This window comes from Crocodylus siamensis, chromosome 7, assembly GCF_052110815.1.
Source record: "Crocodylus siamensis isolate JL-2025a chromosome 7, ASM5211081v1, whole genome shotgun sequence".
NCBI classification, from domain to species: Eukaryota; Metazoa; Chordata; order Crocodylia; family Crocodylidae; genus Crocodylus; species Crocodylus siamensis.
In genome coordinates this window covers 74,140,182-74,164,866 of record NC_143401.1, presented here as the reverse complement: position 1 = coordinate 74,164,866, position 24,685 = coordinate 74,140,182, and positions in this window count along the sequence as shown.

Below are 24,685 nucleotides of genomic sequence, written 5' to 3'. Positions count from 1 at the left end.
AATCAAAGCCACGGGTCAAAATAAGTCTTCTGTAAATTTGCTGGCCAATTTAAATATGTATCATTATACCTTGCATGTGTAATAGGAAGATGGGAATGGACTATGGCAGGATTGGTTGGTGGTGAAAATACTTACAGTTGATGACATTTATTTTCACTGCCTTACTACAAAGGCTTCACTTAGGCCATGCAGATTTTGGAGGAAGCCTTTGACAATTTGTTCTATAAGGAATTGTTGCAACAGGGAATTTTCTGAACAGGTCCCAAAATATTTCCCTGGAATGAGAAACAGAATAATCAGGGAATTGCCATTCTAAAATCACCAAGGACACCACAATAAACTGACTCACTTGAGGACAATGAATATTCAGAAATACTAAGATTCTGCATTTAGGCCTCACCGCCACTATCCATCTAGGATGTTCCACGCAGTGAAGATTATGACAGTTGCATTTCCCATGAGGAAATCTAGAAGTTTGGGGCCCAAATATCAGTTTGTTGAGCTACTAAGGACTGATACAATCTTTCCCCCCCTTAAACCCAACACATTACAGGAACTCTTCAAAGCATAGGGCCAAATTCAGAAACCACAGAGATGGTATAATTCGTTCTCAGGACAGGACATAAGTATAAAAGCATCTCATAAGAAAATTATACATAAGTGGAATTTAAAGAATGCCACTTACTAATTCATCTTATATTTATTTACTTCCTGCTACTTTGTTTCTGTTTATATAACCCCATCCTCACCTATTTCCTTAGTGTGTAAATTATATCTGTTTCTAATACTTGAAACACTAAGCATCAATTTTGAAGGGGATGTCGACAGTAGTGCAAATTATAGATCAGTGAGCAAGGCTGAATTTAAAGGAGTCTAAAGAATAATCCAATTTACAACCTGAGGATGTGAAACTTAACCACTTTAGACACTTCAGAACTAAATTTGAATTAAACTTTAGAATCCCCTTTGAATTTGACCCATATTCGCAACAGGAATCAAGCATGAACACAAATGTGCAATTATTGAATAGCTTTTCAGACGTTTTCCACTGGGTCTAAAAATTGCCTCTTCCAGTGGATCCGGTCATGCCAAAATAAATATCAGCACTCCAAAGGGGGTTGAACTTTAGGACTTCTACATTAATTCCTTACTTGCATCAGAATCAACTTAGAATTTCTTTTTCTGAAAGGATGCAGTGAGACTCTCCTTAGTATGGAAAACTCATATGCACCCATGAAGGAGAACTGAAAATACAGGACTGAAGAACAATTCTGTGGATCATGATGGCTGCTTCTCACTTAGGTAGAGAATTTGAGAAGATAAACTGTGACTTACTAACATTCTTTGTTCATAGGAGCAATACATTTCCAGGGCCAGATATGCTAAAGCAGTTTATAGTACAAGGTGTACAAATGAAGGACATGCAGAGCTAGAATTTGTTCTACTTAAACTTTTGACTTTGTTCTGGCCTCATAAATCCTTTAATAATGTAACACTATAAGAAACAAGTGGAAACCAAAGAGTTACAATCTGCAGATTTAAAGGTCTATGGGCTACATGACAGAAATGTTTATCATAGTGCATGGGATATAAACTTCCACTGCATTATATAGCTATCAATCATGAGACTGGCTCTTGATAGATCTCTAGGATATTGCACTAATCCAGTACTGTTTGGTGTTGGGCAAAATAATTATTCCTTTGCAGATGTACTATAACCAAAATGTGTTACAGTGCACTTTTATCCCTGCATTATAAATAAAATTAATCCCTTAAAATATTAACTAATTATGAAATAAAGAGATTGTTATTCTGAACTACAGTACAGAAAAGCTCCACAATGTGTTTCCAACATTTTTGGACATTTATCTTATCCTTTATGCTGCAATAATAAATATGGTGGTTACTTGCTGAAATGAGCATCTTTAACTCACTCCATTTGATGTTATACATATATGTTAGAAATAGGAAAGTAATTTTTATTTGTAAAATGTAAGCATTGCTTTTGAATTGATTTAATTTAATGTATTACATTCGGCACAGACCAATATACTGTCTAGCATAATGTGTTTCACGTCATGGTAACATATATTAAATTTGTTCATTACAAACTGAAATAGGAAGTATATAGTGATATGTCAAAATCTGTTGATGACACAAAATTATCTAGGTTAGGTCAAGAGTACTTATTTATTATTCATATATGCCAACTCATGCACATAGTGCTTAAGACAAAAAGGGGGTGAAGGCACTAACACTGCATATCCATAATAGTAACACAGAGGTAGGTGAAATAGTCACTATTGGTGCCTATCCACATACATCGAGGCTGCTCCAATGCACGGTAATTACATGGATGCTGATACACATGGTTCTCTGGGCTGCTCTAATTAAAGTGCCACCCCACCCCCACGGCCCAAAGCATGTGTATGAATGACCTACATTCCCAATGGAGCTACCTTCAGAAAGAGAAGTTCTGCTCTAAGGCTACTTACAGACACTCCCCACCCCCCCGTCAACCAGTACTTTACTTTAAACAGCATGGTCCCATGCCAAGCCAAGGACATACCCAGAAGAGGCAGCGAGTTAGTTGGACCCAGCTCACCCAACATCTGTATAGATTGGGTGCTTTTGTGGGCCTTTTCTGGTTCTTTTATCTAATTGCTGATTGAATCAGTTTGGAGAAGTCACACCTTTAGTTTAGAAATCTTCTCTGACTGTCCCCCACCTGCACAGCTGTGACTTGACACTAGTGGCCTGATGAGCAGGGTCAGGACTAGGAGCTGTAGCTGAGAGTTGCCATTAGAGGGCTGGTGGGTCAGGACAGGCTTCTATCCCTGCTCTACAGGTAGTGGTGTGACAAATCCTGAGATACTAGGGGACTTCAACTTGGAAGATACATCTGTGGGATATGGCCATGCTTTAATGGAACAGGAGCTGGTAGTGCAGATCAGAGACAATCCTGCCTTGGAGTGGTGTAACTTTGAGCTGGATAATGAGCGCTTAAAACCACTTTATGGTATTAATGTGTGGACAATCCAGGGGTTAAGAGCTCCAGGAGCTGCCCAGAATTACCATGTAACAAGGCCCTTTGAGCCTTTAAGAATCATGAATTAGTCATTCAAATCCAACCCTTTTTGAACATTATGGGAAGAATGGTTTGTTTATTTTAGCAGTGATTCAGGCTGAATTAGGGAAATAGTTTCATCTCCAGTTTATAGACAGGGAACTTCTGGAGCTTCAATAATGTCTAAAAAGACATAGCCAGGAATATTTAATTTTTTTAATTGATTTTTTTCTACCCTCCACAGACTCCTTATCAGTACCTCAGTGCTTCAGGAACTTTAGTGGAATTATCTTGACAGCATACTATAAAATAGTGAAATGTTAGGCCCATGTGACAAATGGATAAGTTCAGCAGACACAGTTCTATGGTAAAACTAGTAAAAGAGTTTTTGGGAGAAGGGGGTATTTCCATGACGGTGTTATCACAAGCTCTGTACTCAAGACATTTTTCTAGCAGGTGGGAGTGGGTTTACTCAGATTACTCATCTTTTAATAGAAAATTAAAAACTGATCCCATTGATTGTCCCACTCCAGAGGGAGTTGAAGTATTAATAAATGTGTTAAATTCAATTTGCTCTATATGAATATATGCGGTAGCAAAATCAAGAATGTCTAGTTTCTTTTATTAGCATTATTAATATCATTTTCTAGCTGACAATAAATAGTAGAGCTATGTGACCAGCCAGCACTTCACAATCACCAGAAAGTGCCCTTTGGATCAGTTGGGAATCTTTGCATTCTGATAATATTTTTTTGGCGGGGGGGAATCTTTCAACATACATTTTCAGCTGCACCAGATATAAGCACGGTGCAAAGCTGAGGAGTCAGAGCCACAAATGGTAGCTCCTGTTCCTAGGGCTGATGCCCAATACACTTGAGCAGTTTTTGTTCAAGGTTGCTACAATGGCTTCCTAATTCAGTACTGATTAAGAGGAGAGAGAAGTTTCTATGAAGGTCTACATTTAAGTGTTGACCCAGCCAGACCTTTAAGTAGTGAGAACTGCCAGGATGATATCAAAATGCATTATAATAGTGATGGCTTTTACCATCTTTGCCTATGTAAACATTTTCGAATAATAAATAATAAGTGAGATTTCCTGCTCATGTCTTTCAAACATTCCTGGGTTCTCCCATGTTCAGGAGGCTTAGTCCGCCTGGAATTCTCTGTTCTTTTTGGCATTTTGTTTTCTTCAATTGTTCCTATAGTAAGTAGTACGTCTACTGCTACTTACTAAATAATAATACTGTAGATACTCACTCCTAGGGATTGGTTCTGCTCATTGACCTTGGTATAAATTGGCATTAGCAAAATCACTTCTGATTTACACCAAAGCGAGAGAGAAATGATTCCTGTAATATTTAACAGACTTGTTTAAATTACTATTATTATTTGATCAGATGGATTGTGCAGCCTAAAATGCATTATTCAAAGGGCTAAGTCAATCATCCTTCCCTTTCCCATTCTGATATTCAGGTTATTTCAGGTGACACCTGTCAATCTGTTTATGTGCAGAATTTTTATGCAGATGTTTATACTTTGTACATATAACTCTCTCAGTAAGAGCTTCAGAGAAAACTATATCAAATTGGAAAAGAATCCAAGTAGTTTAAAAGTTAAATATAAAGCATAATGTAGTATTTTAAGCCAGAAGAGATTTTGGCTTTATGACTATTTTAATCATAACATGGGCATTCACTAGAGAGATTACAGTTCTACATTTATTTCTCCAGCAACTTCTCCCTACAAAATTAATTTATTCTACCATATGTACATAGCTTTTCAAAATGGAGGCATGTAATATCTGGCATTGGTGTGCCTGCTTAGAAAGTCACAAAATAAATCATATCGGAATTCAGTAATTGAAAGTTCTGTATGTAAAACACACAAACAAACAAAAATAGCATAATCAATTCTCCACAAAATTTACATGTGGATCATGAATTGTTGGAAGAAATATCAAATTAAAACAGTGATTCATGTTTCATTTCTAAATATAAATCTAGTTTATGAGGGTTAAATAATTTCTTTTTAATTCCTAATTAGGTGTGCATTATCTGTGCAAATCTTAAAAATGATCAACATATTGAACACAGGGGAACATCTGGATGGAATTAAGATGCATACATATTTTATTGTACATCTGTAATATGCTGCCATTTCTGTGACAGCAAAGCTTGTATAATATATTTACCATAACACAGCCCATTGTAAACACAGAGAAGTACTGATTTACCTTTCCACAGGGGAACTGTGGGTTGGAGATGATTATGTTATCTCCAGCAATATGCTTTTGCAAAATGTCTAATCAGAGTTCTATTTTATCGAATAGTTATACAGTACTTTAATGCTGAAAAATGCTATGATAGAATGTTATGATATAAAAGTTATGCTAGTTAAAAACGGTAAATTTATCATTCAATCTGAATAACAAATTACCTTATTTGCTCACAAAACGCACACTCCAAAATAAGACACACACCTTATTTATGGAAGGCAGAATGTAAAAAATGTTTTTCCCCAGAGTCGTGGCCTAGAGCTAGCTTTTTAATGGAGAGGCTAGGCATGCTTACACATATACATTTACTGTGCAGTAACCAAAATTTCTGCACCGTATGGGTATGCATGTGAAGACGTGCAGCCGTGCAGCCGTACTGTGCAGTAAATATGGTGAATTAAACTAACTTGAGTGTGAATTTGATACCTGCATCATGCAAGTATCAAATTCATGCCTGATTAGTTACTGTGCTATAATGCATGTGTAGATGCCTTACTGCACAGTAACGCCGTGTGTATGAACTGACTTGGGACTAACTTTAGTCCCAAGTCAGTCCACACACAGCGTTAATGCATTTTAATGCCTGTGCATGTAGATGCTGGCCTATTCCCACTTACTGTTCAGAAACCTATTGCACAGTAAATATAAATTGGCATAAGTGCACATATACACATGCCCACTGTGTTGCTAAATGGCTACCAGTTTCTCTCTCAGCCAGCAAGCTAAGAGAAAGTGTGAATTAATACTGAACTCCACCATTTGTTTGCTGGCTGAGAGAAAAACTCATTTTGCAGCCATTTTGCAGCCATTTTGCAACACAGTGTTCCTGCCTCTATTCTGGTGGCAATGTGAATGAGTTTCCCCTCTTAAGAATTACAATTCAGTTTTGGATGTCTGATTTTTGTGGAAAAGGTGTGTGGATTGCAAGTAAATAATGTATTTCAAGGGCAAGAGGGTAAAACTAAGGGTATTTGTACACACGCTTGCACTGAAGTGCAGGGTGCTTTTGAAAGTACTGGGCACTGCAGCGCATGAGCTTGTATAAACGGTGAAATGTATGTCAGTGCTGAGAAAATGGTGATGGTGCACTTTGAACTAAAACACATTAAAGGTGTTTTAGTTCAAAAGCACACTGCTGCCATTTTATCCGTGCTGACGCACATTTCACCATTTATACAAATACATGTGATGCAGTGCCAGGCATGTCAACTTGTGTGTGGAGCAGACTCTATTAATCAATTCTGCTCCAATGTACTGGACCTCCAGCATGTCAGAGTAGAAAAATGTATGTGTATAATTGCTGTAATATTAAAGTACTTTAAAGTATTCAGTTGTCTTGGAGTTTAGTATTAGGGCTGTGCAAAGCTTTGGGTGCTGATTTGATTTGGAGGAGATTGGGCCCAATTCAGCGGCCGAATTTCTGAATCCAAATTGAATCAGGAGACCAGTAAAAAGGTCCAAATCTATTCAAAGCTCTCTGAATCAATTCAGAAAAGATTTAGAGAGCTTTGGAGATTTGGACAGTCCTCACTTTCCATCACAGGGAGTTGGACCTGGACTCCATGCTGGTAAGTAGTAGGTGGGAGGGAGAGGCTGGAGGTGAGGGGAGGGAGCCATGTGGGGAACCCCTCCAGGCTCCATCCCCTGCCTCCTCTGCCAGCCCCCTCTGAGCACCTCCCAAACTTCACCTGCTCTCCCAGCTCCCCACAGCTGGAAGCTTCCAGCCCCAGCACAGCCCCAGCTTCCAGCTCTTGATAAACACCCCCCACTCACTGGCTGCTGTCAGGCAGGGGTGGTGATCCCCACTGCCCTGCACTTCCCCACACTGTGTAGGAGGCTCTGCCTTTTTACTGAATAGCCTTGAAAAGTCCCCTGAGCCCTGCCCACTCTCCCAGCCCCTGTATGGCTGGCCCACCTGCCCCAGCTTCTGGTTTGTTAAAAAAAAAAAAAAGCCCCATGCTCACTGGCTGTTGTAGAAGCCATTGGGAGTTCTGAGGGCTCATGGCAAAGCCCCCCATGCAGCATGGGGCATTGGGGGGCAGCAGGGATCGCCCCCTGCCTGACAGCAGCGGTGAGTGGGTTTTTTTTTTTTAAAGAGCCAGGAGCTGGGGCTGGGTGGGGCAGCCATGGGGGGGGGGGCTTGGAGAGCAGGCAGAGGTTGGGGGGCTCATGGCAGAGTCCTCCATACAGCATGTTGGCAGTGAGGGGGGCAGCCAGGATCACCCCCCCGCCCCAGCTTGCCAGTAGCTGGTGAGTGGGGGCTTTATTTTTTTTTTAAAGAGCTGGGAACTGGGTCTGGGAGAGCAGGCGGGGGATGGGGGCTCATGACAGAGCCTCCCATGCACTCCCATGGAGTGGTGGGGAGGGAGGATTGCCCCCCTCACCTGGCAGCAGCCGGTGAGTGACAGGCTTTTTTTTTTTAAGAGCCGGGAGGCTGGGACTGGGGGAAGCAGCCATTGACAGGGCTGGGAGAGCAGATGGGGGATGGGTCTGTCTGATTCAGAGATTTGGCGGATTTGGCGGTGTCCAAATCTCTGAATCAAATTTGGCTGAATCGATTCAGGATAGTAATTCTAATCACTGAATTGAATGACTGTCCCCCAAATCAGCCGAATCCTTATCTGAAGCAAATACTACGTGTTTCGCACAAGCCTATTTAGTATGTCTTTTAGCATTTTTCTTACAAATCTTCACTCAAATCAGCTTTATTTATTCTAGCACAGTGGTAGAAATACTTATGTGAATCAAGTTTTTCAGGACTGGGACATTAGTTGTAAACTTTTTTTTCAATGTATATTGAATATGGCGAGAGAGGAAGGAAAAAAATATTAATATGTTTAGGTATTCAGACTACAATAGCAGCTTGTGTACTTGCCTAAGCTTTAAAAATTAAAAAACTTAAGTTTATACAATTATTTTCTCTCTAACAGATTTTTTATATGTTCTTTGAATATTATTCAATTGAATTTCCATTAGCTTTTCTCCTGCGTTCATTTTGATCAATACATTTGCTTATATAGCTCACTTCTTTTAACATGGTTTTGAAATATTAATTAATCTGTGATCTGGAAAAAGGATAAAACAGAGAAGGATAATACAGTTTAATAATAGATATCTTCTTTATCTTCATTATCTGAAGAATGATTGAGTATCTTTCCATTATGTTTAGCATGAGTTTTAAGAGATTGTTATGACACTGCTCACAGCTTTCAATCAAAGAAAGGAGGAGATGTTCTCAAAGACAGGTTGAAAACCACATACAATATCTGTTTTGTCATTTACTTTACAAATAGAGTTGTAGGGAAATGGTGAAATATCAAGAAGGGTAAAAATAATCTATTTTTTATTTTGGTTGTTACTCACACGGAGCTTGTCTGCTTTCAACCCCTTTGATGTTCTTCTGTGTACAAGGCTGTTCAGTAAAGACCATCATGACATGATGACATTCATAGAATAATGAAGTAAATCTTATGTTTGAAAGGTTTATGATAACACTACAGAAAACAGTTTAGAATGTGTATCCCCAGCCAATGTCACAAGGGAAGAGAAGAAAATTTGAAAGCTACAAAAGGAACATATAGACATTTTCTGAATACATTAAAAAAACCCAGTAAAATATTGCTGTCCTTTAACTAAGGAGCTTCTTAACTGCCAAATGGAAATAGTTTAACCAAAAGATTTATTCTCTGCACGAAGAATTTTGCTCTAAGATAGCCCACATAGGATTCAGTGGAAGCAGTGGAGTTATGTATATGCATCAGAAAAACCACACAGTTGAAAATGCAAAAAAAATTCCATGAGATGGTAAAAGAATAGTTGTCTATGGATATGCACACATAGCTTATTTACAACAGAGTAATTTATTGATTTTATTCCGTATGCACAGCCAGATCTCCCAGGCCAGCTGCCCAACACTGGTGGTTTTACACTGCCCGGCTAGTAGGTGGGGGGGAGCCAGGTTGTACTAAACAAATAGCTATCCTGGACTGATATTGGCAATAATAGTGGAGACATGACATATATGGTAGAATGATTTTTTCCAGAGTAAGTTTACTTTTGACTTGCTCAGAATTAACTTTGCAGAAGAAAACGACACTAAATAAAGAGCTCTCCAGAGTAAACATGTTGTATATTAACATCTGTTTGCTTTAATCAGGTTAAGTCCTCCATGGATGTATGTAAATCATTTGAGTTAGAATAGAGAAAAGCCTGTGAGGTCAGACTGAGCTCGGATTTGGGTTTTCTATTTTTCACAGCGGTGTTCCAAGCACTTTGAACGTTGAAGGAGAAGATTCTAATGGCAAAACTAGATTCACATGATGAAATCAAGAATGCCTTGGATTCAAAAGCTTGTATAACTTTATCCCAACCATACTGTTGGTCCAATAAAAGATATCACCCACAAAACCCCTTGCTTCTGACAATATTGTAATCTGAAAGCCACATAACAGCATGACAGTAACTTGCACAACATCAGCTTGGGTGTAAGTAACGTGGGTGCAAGTAAGGCTACAGTTATATGACTGTTTTTGCCTGTTTTTAAGCATGGAAACCATTCTGTCCAGAAGTGGACCAAAGATATTAGACATCTCATAAAATAATAGAACTGGAAGGGACTTCTTATGGTCATTTAGTCCAGCCCCTGCCCAAGGCAGGATCATCCCTAACTAAACCAATCCAAGCCAAATGTCTGTCTAAAATCTGTCTAAACGCATCTCTCTAAAAGTATTTTTCTAAAAATTATATTCTACAGGAAATCATTTAAAGGAAAAACATTTCCTAAGTGACTGTGGCCTGCACTAGAAATATGAGGCTGTCAAGAAGCTTTAATTATGGCAATTGTTCAAATCGAACATCTTGTATAGAGTATAAGAATTCCGCCCCGCACCCTTTTTTTTTTCCTTTTTAGAGCAGGAACAACATGAGTTTCTAATGGGCAACCATGTGAAAATCTAATTACGGTAATCCCATTTCATCAGCTTCCTTTTATAACCGCAGGGCACATTAAGCTAAGACTCCAATGAACTGGTTATCGGGTACTGCAGATACCTTTCTAATGCACTCATTGCTCTTAAGCTATTTGGTTCAGCAGGAAAAGAACTTGAAAGCTGCCAATATTTATAGATGTTGCTCATATGTTTTTGTCTGACTTGGACTGTCTGCTGAAAGAGGATGTTTGAACCCAGAACAAATAGAATACATTTAAGGCAAATGGAAGATTTCCCCAGTAACTGTAAAGTTCTCATCAGGGAGATGAATTTTGGGGCTCTTTAAAAGAAAAAAAGGAAGAGAGCTCCTAATTAAAACATTTGTAAGCAAGATGATAATTGTCTCAAAAGGCTCTGAGGAAATATTGAGAAATATTTTTAAAGAACAATCAGCTCATCACAAGTTTTCTTTTGAATTTCACCAGGCAGGATTATGACATGCAGTGAGAGAAAAAGGAATATTTGATGCTTTATTCACTGAATACACAAATATCTGCCTTCAGAATTGAGAAGATACCATAGGGAGTTATTTTTCAGTACCCCTGTCTTACAGCATCCAGTCAGGGCTCATTCTGCCAGCAGATATACAAGCCAATTAATTTTGGACCCACTGAAAAAACAAATATCAGCCAACAACCTGTTTTTCTAGTGACAGATTTGTGCCATTTCAGTGGTTTATAAAAAGGACAGCAATGCATATCTCTGTTTCTCCAAAGAACAGAATGGGCCAACTCATTATACATCTTTTCCAACTTGATTCAAAGACCAGCTGCTCATCCTGCCCAATCTAACTTAACCAATGGCTAGCTTGTTAACTGCCTCCAGTTTGGAAGGAATTTTAGTATTCAGTGCCTGAGTACATACATGAAATTTGGACACCTTTTGCAGCAAAAGGCTCAGACACAAAGGGAAAGAGAAAAGGAGAAGAAACATTTATTGCTTTTGTCTTTTGTACGGAGAGATTCTGAAAAAAAAACTGATGAGCTACATGGATTAATCTAGAAACTTTAAAGTTCAAGTCATTAGTCATGTTCTTTTATAAATTTGGTTGAAGCTCATACATTTTTTTTTGCAAAGCAGATGAATCTCTATTCAAGGTTTACCCAGAGGCATAACAATTTCTGTCATCTGGATACAGATGAGTACTTTGAGCATCAATAACATTTACCAAGTCAGTTATGACTGCAGAAGACAAAGTACTTATTCTAATATGGATCACAATAAAAAAAGAATAGAGCATAAAACCTGGTCAAGAAATTTGATCACTGAATAAGGTAATAGGCTTCAATATATCTGCTCTATATAAAGTCTTAAAATAACTCCCAGGACAGTGCAAGTTGCTAAATTGAAAGTCCCTTATAAGTCCATAAAAATTAACACTGTAAGGTATATTAAAATCCACTGCATGTCACTGTGCTTGCTTTAAATTATATTGCTAAATATAGCTATGATATTAAAGGGAAAGTGGATTGTGTTGTAGATCTTCAAGATTTCACACTTTGTAAGAATAGATTTAACAATTCTGGTAAAGGATATTAATTGGTTAATACCATGAGTAATTAGTTTCATCATTGTACTTATTCTGTAGTATTTCTGAATGTAGGTACCCGGCAAAGAGGGAAAACTCCCATGTGGTGAATGTGACAAGGGAGTTTTAAGCCACCTTTGCACCCTTCAGTTTCTATACCACTCCAGCAGTCAGAGCTACTCTTATTATAGCCGACATGGTGCTGGAGAGCTAATGAAAGTATGATAGCCAATCACCACCTCTCATCTGGTCAACAGACCTGCCCCTGGCTTCTGCAGTGCTAAGTGCTTCTCTATTGCCCCACCACTCCAGGTGCACAGCTCTGCCCTTGGCATAAAAGGTTAGCCTGTGCCTATTTTCCTCAATTTGTGTGCCAAGATAATTTTCCTGCAAGTGACCCTGGGCCTTTTAGAACCTCCTTACATCTCTTCCAGCTCCCTTAGTCACTGACTGTATGTAGAGAAGAGATAAGGATCATGCCCTAAAACATTTTCCCCTATTATAATATGGTATCATGGGGTGCATCCACATAAGCATGCCTGTGCTTTGCAGCACTTCAAAGACTTTTGAGGCACTGTAAAGTGCATGCAGTGCATGAAAAAGCAGGCCACAGCCACACTCCAGCTGCCAGCCAGGATCCGCATGTCTGCGTTGCTACTCCTGCAGTCTTGGGAGGCCTGCAGGACCCCAGGTAGGGCTGCTGGGGTCAGCCCAAGAGTTGGCCCCAGCCTCCCCTACGCCACCCAGGGCAATTTGCTGCATGCCAGAGTGCGCATGGAGTGGCTTTCCCTGGGGACAAGTAGCAGAGGCACAGCTATGTGCTACTGCTACCTGTCCCCATAGACATGCACATTTGAGCTTGACTGAATGCATTTGGGTAACTAAGGCAACTGCTTGAGGTGTTGACTTGGAGTAGGAGGGATGAAAAAAAATCCACTGCTACTGGGAGTTGTCACTGTCCCTGTGTCCCAGGCACCCAGCCACATCAGTGTGTGGTTAGTCAGTGGAATGACTATGTGCTTATGGCACATACAAAGATCTCAGTCCTGCAAATGCTTCACCATATGTCTAACTTCAGTTATGGGCATTGCTTAAGAATGGCATTCATAAAAATGTTTACTGAACCAAAACCTAATACAAAAACACATGCAAAAATCCTTTGGTGAAGAATATCAAGAAATGCTTTGTAAATCATGTTGCATGTTTAAGTTAGGATGGAAGCATATGATCATTGCCTTTCATTTAAGATACCTGTGAAAAATAATTAAGTTCCTTGAAACAATAGGGCTAGGGACAGAAGTTAAACATAAACCAGTTTAAGTCTTCAGAAACTGGTCTAAATCTGTAACAGAACAGAAGTTCAGTGCACATAAACCAGTTTGAAAATGGCAGAAACTGGTTTAAGATAAACCTGGTTGAATGCAGTATCAGATCTAACTGATCTGGGTCAAACTGGTTTATGGAACTTCTGCCCTAGACCCCTTCCTGGTTTAAGTGAAATCATAGTCTGCTAGCATCCCAGCATGCTTTCCAGCCCCGGGTTGGGCTGGGCTGGGCTGTCTGCTCCAGCAGAAAAGTTGGGTGGGGTAGGGAGAGAGAGGCAGGGACTGCCCCCCCACAGATAAACCTTGGCTGGGTCTGGGGCCAGGGAGGGAGGTTAAAATCCCCTTCCTCCAGTTAAAACCCACTGCCTGCTGAGTACAGAGCTGCCCTGCTGCTAAACTTACTGAAACTTCCTGCTGGCTGTGACTGTGGACTACAAATTCCAGAGGCACCTGGAGCGGGAAGAGGCAGTAATGAGCAATCTTGCGGAGTCTTGCTTCTGTGATGTTAGACTGCAAATCTCAGATACCTTGGAGCAGCAAGAAGAGGATGTGCCAGAGAGCCATGCTGTAGCACCCATGGCTTCTGGTCTGAGCTACTGCAGGCATGTGGCCGCATTTCCTGAATCAAAGGTAAATGTGTGTTCAGTTGTTTCTCAGTGTAACATTTGCAAGTTAGACTAACCTGCAAAGACTGAATTGATTCAGGTTTGAGCTTTTTTACTCTCTGTACTTAGCCTAAAAGCCTACAACCCAAACACAGGCATTGGGAGCAAACTATTTTTGCTGCTTTTGTTTTGTACATTTCAGTGCCTGTGAAAGACAGACAGACCAAAGAAGCTGAGAAAGAAAACAGCAAGGAAGCACACCAGAAAGCAGGAGAAACTTTGGTACCACTGCCTGGAGACAGGGGAAAAACCCAACCTTTGAGAGAGAGTTATAGAACAGGCCCTGAATGAAAGGGGCTATGAGATAGGATACCATCTGCTGTTTGTTTTTCAGGGAAGGAAAACTTTGTACATTCCTTGCAATGAAACAGAACTGCAAAAGTTACTAGTGCCAATATCAATTTGCTTCTTAACAGAAATAATCCATATGGCCCCTAACTCTGGCTAATGGCAAGGATCACAAAGGAGAAACAAAAATTTAAAATATCTAAATAAACTTCCTTTATAAAGTTAATATTAGATTTTTAAAATACACCAACTTCCCATTATTCTGCCCATGATACTGATATGATTCATGGCTATTCAGTTGCACAAGGCTATGTTCTCTTCTTTGAGAAAAAGAACATAAATCTTCAGAGAAGCCATCAACTAGCTTTATGATGAATTCTGTATTATCCTTGGATTTTATGTCAGTGGGTGTGAGACAGGGAGGAACATCCCACAGAGGGGAAATTGAACATCAGGCAGTGGCAGTGTAGGAAGCTCCTTGAGGTTAATCATACATACTTTGTCTAATTTTTCCCTTGGAAAGAAGGTTCATCGGGGTCTCCTGACCCTACAGAGCTATGGTGAAAGGAAGGTTTTAAGGCAGCCGCTCTTTTACAGTCCTCCACTGACCATCTTGTTTTCTTACAAACAAAATATCCATGGGGTTGCCATTGATGACACATTCCACGAAATTCTCATTTCTGCCCCACATCTCACATACACTACAACATTCAGATATGCAAGCTAAGATAATGTTATTTTACTAATATTACCATAATTTAATTCAAGTTTAAAATTGATATCCACTAGGACAGTGGTGGCCAAACTTTTTGGGAGGCATGGCACAAGTCAAACCACCCTCCCTCCTTCCACCCCATGTACTACTCTGATCTATGCCCTCAGAGGTGCAGAGTTTGCACCCTGGGGCACTAGAATGGAGGCAGGAAGGTTCAAGCCTCTATCTGTACAGAAGTTGAGTTGGGGCAAGATGTTGCTGTAAGAGGTGTCACTGACAACAGTCAGTTAACTGCCACAGTTATATATTAGGCCTGTGTAAAGCTTTGGATGCTGATTCAATTCGGAGGAGATTTGGCCCGATTGGCTGAATCTCCAAATCCGAATCAAATCAGGGGACGAATAAAAAGGTGCAAATAGATTTGAAACTCTTGGAATCTTTGGAAAAGCTTCAGAAAGCTTCAGTGATTTGGGCAGTCCCCGCCTACTGCTGCAGGAGCTGGAGCCAGGCTCTGAGCTGGTAGGTAGGGGGCAGGGCGGGGGGAGAGCTGGAGAATGGGGGAGGGGACCATGGGGGTGTTCCATCTCCTGCTTGATTCCCCCAGTCTCCCTCACTACCTCCCACTCCCCCAGCCCTCCCCATGGCTGCCTTACCTGCCCCAGCTTTAAAAAAAAACCCACGCTCACCAGGTACTGCTGAGCAGGGGGTGATCTCTGCTGCACCCCACTGCCCCATGCTGCATGGGAGAAGCTGTCACGGGCCCCAAAATCTCCACCCCCCTGCTGTCCCAGCTGCCCCCTGCCATGGCTGGCCCACTTTCCCCAGCTCTGGCCCTTAAGAAAAAAAAAACACAAAAAAATCCCTGGCCTCTCCAAATCCTGCAGCAGCCTCAGGGTTTCAGGGGACTGGTGGAAGAGCCCCCCACATGGCACGGGCCAGTGGGGATCACCCCCCATTGGTCAGAAACTGGTGAGTCTGGGGTTTTGGGGTGGGGTTTCCCTTAAAGGGCTGGGAGCTGGGGTGGGGGGGGAACCATGGGAGGGCCCAGACAACAGTGGGGGAAGGGTTGGGAGCCTGATGCAGAGCCCCCCACACAGCATGGGGCAGTGGGGGGCAGCAGGGATTGCTCCCTACCTGGCAGCACCTGGTGAGTTGGGGCTTTTTTTTCAGAAGCGCCGAGAGCTGGGACAGGTGGGGCAGCCCATTGCCAGACTGGGAGCAGGCAGGGGATGGGCCTGGGTGATTTGGAGATTTGGCCAGATTGATTCAGGACAGTGATTCCAATCACCGAATCAAACCCCTGTGCCCTGAATTGGCTGAATCTGAAGTGAATACTAGCCACTTTGCACAGGCCTATTATATATAGTGAGTGAGTATTCAAAGTCCTGAATTTGGCAGAAGCTTCATGACCAGGCAGGGTTCAATTTGATTTCTTGGTGATGACTTCTGATGTAGCAGTTTCCTGCCCTGCTCCTACTCTGCATTATGTCTTGAGCCTCCCTACCTCCATTCCACAACCTTCCTTTACTGAGCACTTGGCACTGTGCACCACACAGCAGCTGCCTGTGCCAGTTTTGGCATAAGTACTGTGGACTGGCTTGACTTGAACTAGGATATCTATAGTCTATGGAATGAAGTATCCAGTGGGATTTTAGATCTTCCATGCAAAACATCACAGTGCCATAACCCCAGTGAGTAACAGGCAGGCCCTAGAAAGAAGGGGGGATTAGTGTTGCATTGTTAATTTAGACCTGTTTTTGTATTTTGCTGAGAACAGACCTTCTCAATATGGATCTGTGTTTGGAGGGGCAATCCAGCCCATTGATAATATATTTCAGTATCTTAGTCGCTACTGTCCCTACTTGCAAAGAATGGCTCTGTAATTTTAGACTCTCTCTGCCTGACTCTGGAAGATGCATAGTGGTATCATATGAAAGGTTTAACCAATCTGGTTTTTCATCATTCACAGAAGTCTAGTAGGATTTTCCTAATTTCAATTTCAATAGGTCTGGAAAGTTCTTTTTATTCACTGTGAATGAAAAATAAAAATCAAGACATGCTTTTGAATCTGATATAAGTACAGAATCTAATAGAATCTGATGAAAGATTTTGTGCCAACTGTTACTTGTATTTACCACAAATCAGCCCCTGTCTATTCAGTCCCATGGGGTTTGTGGTCACTATGTTAATGTTAAAATATAGTTGCTGTAGTATAGACAGTTCTGTAGAATGCCACATCTAGGAAAAAGAGTTATTAATCCTAGGTAATACTAAAATCCACAACATTGTCTTTTAAAAGCTTAGCTGTTCTAACGGATACCTTGCTGACAAATGAACAATATTTTTACATGGAAACACCACAGAGGGCAAAGCAAAGAACTTCATACTGGTACTTACTGCAGTACAATCGTGACCTCAAGCCATCACCTGTGATGATAAGTAGGCATATCAGCTTCCAGGTATAGACAATACTAGGCTTTTCTACTGAATTAATCAATTTTCATGAAAATATGTCTTTTTTTTTTGGTTCAGGTACTTGTATATTAGTAACCATATTAAAACTAATTTAAATAACTGAAATATTTCACACTGTACTCTCAAACCAAATGAAACCTCCTCTCAGGGCCTACATTCTCTTCAAGGTGATTTAGTTCTTTTTCAAGAGTCTTACATGATTTATTTTTTTGGGCCTCAAATTCCACAACTACTTAAAAATGTTAGTGCTCACAAAAGACATGTTTAAGGATGTCAGAGACTGAGAAGCATTTTCTAATGTTAACTTAACACACGCCAGATCAACACTCAGGATCCCAATATTGTACTGTTAGACAGGAGGACATAATACAAAATTATGCACACACACACATACTACACAAACGCTACTATGAGTTCACACACACATGTACACAAACATGGCTGTGTGTTAACACTAGGGGACATTAGGGGTAACTTGGTGCTTGGGGTTATTCAGGGTCACCTGGTGGCCGGGGTGGAAGTATGGGAAAAAGCCTGGTGGCAAAAAGGAGAAAAGTCAGGATACAGAGAGGCAGAAAGCTGGGAGATTGGGTCTGAAAGGAGGAGCAGAAAGCTGGGAGAACAGGGCTGGAAACTGAGAAGCAGAAAGCTGGGAGATTGGAAGCAGATAAGTGGTGGCAAGGAAGAGACACCTAGAAAACTGAGAGTTAGAAAGCTGGGAGATCAGGAGGCAGGTAAGTGGTGGCAAGGAGACAACAGCCAGGAAACAGAGGGGCAGAAAGCTGGGAGATGGGGGCTGGAAACTGAAAGACAGAAATCTGGGAGATCAAGGAGGAGGATCAGGAGGTCAATAAGACAAAAACCCAACTCAGGGTTTAAAAATAACAGGTTTGTTAGACAACACACTACACAGCCCCACAAAGTTATTGGTTCCTACACACGCACCCAGACAATGGTAGCAGGAGAGAAAAAGGCTTGGTGGAGGGATTGAAGTCAAGGTACATAGGGACAGAATCCAGGTGCTTTGCTTGGGGAAGGAAAGTGGGTGATAGCTACCTATCCTGGCCTGTGAGTTAATCCTTGATGGCCAGTTGGGATTTTTTCCAGCAAGGTGTTGTCCAGAGGGGGTTGCTGGCAGGGCATCTGGGTGGATAGGTAGTGTAGTGTATTGCTGCTCCAGATGGAGAGGGCATCCCAAAGAGATCACACTCTGTGGCTACCTGTGTCTTCTATGGGAAGGACAGGTCCAGGCAAGGACAGTCCTGGTCAGATGCATGCATGCAGATCCAGGTGTCCTCACTGTCTAGTAGGACACAATGGTGGGGTTCCTGGTTTCTGTAGGGTCTTTCTTTTCCAAATGTTGGGTTTCTGTAGGTTTTTTATCTTTCAAATGCTGGGTTTGGTCTCTGTTCTGGGGTGAGGTCTGTGGTTCCTGGGTAAGTGAATGCAAGGCAGTGGTCTGGTCATTTTGTTGATGGGCCAGTTGTTGGGTTGATCATTCAATAGAGGCCTGCTAACATTGTACCTCAAGCACCCTCAGTCATTCAGGAACTAATTTATGTGAGGCCGGTTAGACATGAGTCACAGTTGCAATATAGGTTACACCCAGGCGGAGGACACAAGATGGAGACTTGACATAGAAAATGGAAACTTGACATTACTTGACATCACATTACAGACAATATAAAACAGTAAAAATCAATACAAACATAATAGAACACTATTTCCAATATAAAAAGGGGCTTGTTACTATATGGGTGTATAAGAACTTAGCTTGCCCAGTACTACTTGTAATCATTTATAAGGGATAAATAAAATAAAAGAGGGCAGAGCAAAAGTCAGAAACAGTTGGGGAAGGGGAGGGAATGCATTTTTAAGTTTAAAAAAAAACCTGGGGGTTTTGCTACACTAGGACCAGAAAACCAGAAAGACGTGAAACCCAATACCATACTAAGAGAAAACAATAAAATATTATTTGAAGGTAAAAATGCAATAAGTCTAAGGTCCTGGATTGTTTCCATTGGGTTGTATAAATGAATAAACAAAGAAAATATATGCAAGCAGTTAGTTACAAAGACATCACACTACCATTTTGTGCTTGACCACCCTCTTTTACACTTCAGGAAATCTAGCAGTGATCCAAAATCCCATCCCATCCACAGAAATATGTCTGTGTCATCTGCTATGCCAGCAATTAGAGGCATAAGGAGGCCACCGACCTTATAGTCTATTGGTATGTAAGGTACTTTTAGACTGCCATCAAAGAAAAGCAGGATGGTCACACTTGGGTTTGCTAGCAGTGCCATGAAAAGAAAAAGAACTGAAAAACAAGTGCATGAAGATGGACAATGTCAACAGGTGTTTGGGTACTAGGAGGTCCATGTGCTCCTTCTACAAGGAATCACCTTGTAGAATCTTGGCTGGAGTTGACAACTCAGGGCACTTTTACATGTGCTCTGGGGGTAGTGGGGCTTTAAATAGAGCGGCTCCAAGTGCCGCTGTAATTAAAGCACTGCAGTGTCTCATGTATTAGCATCCTCATACTTCAAAATGGTGAGCTTTAGTTAAAGCTTTAAAGCTCCCCCACCACCGCCATTTTGAAGCATGGGGATGCTGATACATGAGATGTAGGAAACTGCTGAAGTGCAGTAATTCCCATGCTCCAGCAGACTCAATTAATAGAGTCTGCTCTGACATGCTGTAATTACAGTGCATTGGAGCAACCTCCCAGCACATCTACAGGCAACCTCAGAGCTACAGTTTACTGCCAACCCCAGCCTTGATTTTAAGGACAACCACATAAGAATCAGGACAAAGGCAGAGAGGACATAGGTAAAATCATTCTCCTCTTCAGTACACAGTAGCAGGAGTTGCTCCCTGTAATATCTAGGGCCAGTAATATCCTCTTCCAGGAGAGGTCCACATCCTATGAGTCCATCTCTTCAACCCATCTAACCACAGGCTGTTCTAAGTATGCTTGAGTTCAACCAAGAGAACTAAGCCCTGCACATGTTACCTCTCCCCAACAAGTAAGCAAACTCTCTCTACCTCAACAGGGAGAAAGATTAGAGCTGTGAAAGATCCTGGCATCATACATTTTTCAGAGACATTCATCTATGACATGCGTAAACTTCCCTTAGTGATCCATGATACTCTAGAACAGTGATGTTCATCCTCCAGCCTGCAGGCCAAATCTAGCCCATGAAGCTGACAGCCAGAAATTTGGTGGTTGGGAAGCAGTGGCAGTGTTAATTTGTGTAGCTTCCAGCACTATGGCAATTAATGCTGCCACTACTCCCTCAGTGTCAAATTCCTGGACTTGTGGAGAGCCCTGTAGGCTGAATTACATGGCCCTATGTACCAGATTATGCCAGTATGCAGCCAGGCCACAGCCAGATCTGACTTTATCTAGCCAAATCCAAGCAAAACTTTGCTGGAGTGATGGATCACACTGGCAGACCAGCCCTGTGTGCCAGTGTCATACTGGAGCAAGCCCATGGACTGCCCTGCCCATGGAAATTGGCCTACAGTACTGGCAAGTTGAGTATCACTACTCTACTGCACAATAAAGAAGAAACCCTTTCTGTTTGTGTACATAGACCCATGTATAGACCCATTGGCCATGTCCAGACAAGCCCACACATGCTTCTTACAGCATCTCAAACCCCTTTGAGATGCTGCAAGAGGCACATGCAGGAATGAGAAAATGTTCCCTGTGCTGCACGTTTGCAGCATATGGGCAAAATTAGACTGCTAGATATCCAGGGGCCAAAAAACCCTGCAGAAAAAAAAAAAGGGGGCAGAGCATAGCCTGGGACAACCAAAGGCTGGGTCCTCCATAGAGACACTGTGGCTGCTAGAGAGTTTCTATGGTTAGCCCTTGCCCTGGCACTGAAGCACACTGCTTGGACCCAGTGGGTCAGAGGGCTGGAGGAGGGGACCATGGGGGTCTCCACCCACTCCCCCCAGCTCTGTGACCCCTTCCTCACCTGGCCTCTCCTCCTGCCTTCCTCCAGAGCCCCCCCCCCAATCCCTTCCCTGCCTGGCCCCACCATCCGCCTGCCCCCGGAGCACCCCCGATCCTTTCTCCACCTGGCCCCATCCCCTGCCTGCCCCCTGAGCCTGCCCAATCCCTTTCCCACCCAGCCTCATCCCCTGCTTGCCCCTTGAGACCCTCCATCCCTGCCCCCCACCCCAGCATCAGGGGAACCCCCCCCAAAAACCCAACCCCTGCACTTACTGGTAGTTCCAGCTGGCATTGAGGTCACTGGGGCCCTTCCTACACAGTGCAGGGCAGGGTGACGCCCCCAGTGGCCCCAGGCCAGGCCCTGCTGCCCCCCACTGCCCTGTGCTGCCCAGGCAAGGGGGCTCTGCCAGGAGGGTCTGGAGCCCTCACAACCAGTTCCTGGTGAGTAGAGGCTTTTTGTTTGTTTGTTTGTTTTAAGTGCTGGAGGCTGGGGTTGTTGGGGCAGCCATGGGGGACTGGGTGTGCAAGTGGGTGATGGGGCCAGGTGGGCAGCCATCAGGGGGCTGCAGGGACCAGCAGAGGATGGGGCCAGGTAGGGCAGCAATTAGGAGGCTGGGGGACCCAGCGGGGGTGGGGCAGGGCATGTGAGCCCGGCAGGGGGAGATGTGGCCCCTGTGGGGGGGCTGTAACCCCTGTGGGGGGCAGCAAAATATATATTAATGTATTCATGAGTTCATGATGCATGTATTTAGAGTTCACTTTAGTTTTATGATAGCGACACTGGTCATTTTCAAAATTGCTTTAACTCTGTCAATTATATCAATAAATTATTGCCCAACTGATTGCTGTCCCTGTCTCACTCTTACTCTTTCTCTGTCTTTATAGTGGACTTTTGTTTTAATTGTGGAGGAACATGGATTTTGGGGTATTTTACAGGGTGGCTTTGGCATTTTTCTATTAGGAATTTTTCAGTTTTCCAGTTGGGAACACCACAATTCCTGCTAGGGAGGCCAGTGGCAGGACCCTTCCTGGTCAGAGCTGGCACCTTGGACGCAGCTGGCTGTGGCTGATGTCCTGGCCAATTGGGGCCAGGAGGACATGTTTTGAAAGTTCAAAGCAGACCACCACACCCAGAACATCTTTCAGGGGATAGCTGCCCAGATGGCCGGGCAGGGGGCGCACAAAGGCCAACACAAAAGCCAACTCTGCAGCCACAGCCAACTGGCAGCTGGCCCAGAGAGGCAGATGCCTCATTTGTGTCTGGCAGGTTTGCAGCAGGTCACAGCCAGGCAGAAGCCCCCACTGCCAGACTGCTGCAGTGAGTAAAGGTTGCAGGGAACTCTTAGGACTGGGACAAGAGATAGTGAACCCAGGTACCAATTGGCTGGGCCCCAGAAGCTCCTGAGAGCAAGTAGCCCTGAGCTACTTTCCAGGGCAGCTTTTTATACTGCTGGGGATAGCAGAGATGCTGGCCCTGGGCTCTAGCTCCCCTTGGCTGTAGATCCAGTAGGAGCCAGGCAGTGTTATTTTGCCCCAAGTGGCACAATTTGTTCCACAACAAAGTGCATGTCTGAGCACATGTGCTTAGGCAAGAAGCCCCAGCTCAAATTTGCACCACTTCTATTTGAGCTGTTGCAAGTGCACATGCTTGTATGTGTGGATGTGCTCATCATGAGCAAGGGAAAGTACTGCAACATGTATGTAGTTGATCACATGAATATAGTTAGGCCCATTGCAGTTTCCTGGAGACTAGGAAACATGTGGGGCAAACTGTGCAAACCACATTAAGTGTGATTCCAAAAGTGAATTTTCCAATCCTCACCTGATTGGTGATGGCTGAATGACAGCTGGGATTTGCCATTTTTCAATTAGCTATCACCAGCCACTTTTCACAGTCAAAGAGATTTGAGCATTGATGATCTGCTCCCCAGCTCGGGGTAGATTTCTGTGCAGATTTTGAAGAAGCATGCTTTTTCTTATCCTAAAGTTTTTATGTCACTAATAATTGCTCATGTCTGCAACACTACCCTCTCCCACCTGGCGTTAGCTTTCTCTCCATGTCCAAACCCAGCAGGAAACAATCTGGAGATGGTCTTAAAATAGGCCATTGTTATTCATATCCTAGATTTATTTTCCAGTCACCATCTGGAACAAGCCAAATAGTTTTAGTATTAGCCTTTTCTGAGACTTGGTCAACGTGGTCTGCCATGGTCATAGCTCTAGAAAACCAATTAATGTAGCAGGGTTATGATGTGGGTCAGAACCATAGCTTAGACTCAAGTGTTGTGACACCATAAATATTACTAGAACTCAATGACATTTACCTGCAGGATCTTGAACCTCTAGGTTTCTATCATGTATCTGTGGTCTGAAAAAAATAGGGATCAGAATCCTCTGGATAACTTGGACTCAAAAGCCTCCAATGTTATGGGAGTTTATCTCAGGGGGGGCTGAAATATCCCTCAGCTCGATATCCTCCACCCATGATGCCTAGTGGCAAAACAGCAAATAGCTACTGACTGGGCAAACCTACACATGCAAATAGTGCACATGAATAAGTTCTGGGGCTTATTGCTCTGGATTTTTTTGTTTCCAAGCAAATGTTCAAACAGCATACAGGGCCCCGTTGGAGTAGCCGCAGCTGGCAGGGAGCCTGGAGGATCAGCGTTCCAGCCCAGGGCTGCTTCAACTGGGCTCAGTGTACTGCTGAGGGGCTGGCTAGGGCGCAAGGGTGTTTCAGTGTGAGGCAAGTCTCACGCTGCAGCCAGCCTGGTCACTATCTTTCATGTATTGCTGCACACGAAAAAGCATCACAACAGGGTAGTATTGGTATCTACAAATACTACACTGCTTCAGAGTTTATTAGTTTCCTGTACCCTAATAGGGGTACACATGTAAATGCTGAGATGTTTATTGTAGAGGTAATAAATCAGCTCCACAGTAAACATCTTGTGTAGATGCACCCACTGTGTGATTTCTAACCCAGGATAACTGAGTGGTAAGTATGTATCCATTCATTTGTATTACTGTAATTTTACATCGATATATAAACTGCTGTAAACTATACAGGTTTGTGTGTTCATGTATTCATGCCCACAACAAATAAAAGAGCTGCAGAATGTTTTAAAATTGGTTAGAAATTATCAGATACATAAAGTATAATTTCAGGAAGCAGCTTAGAAAACTAACAAAGTATTGAATGCACAGAGGAAAATCAAATGAGAGTACAAAAGAAAGCAACCATATATCTATCAACTAAGACTGTTCAACTGTGTGTACCTATGGAAAACTGAGAGATCATGAAAGGGTTAGAAGCCTAACTGAAAAGCTGAATATCCTAACAGGCACAAAAGGTACAAAAGTGTAACCTGGAAGCTGCTTTTCCCTTGAAA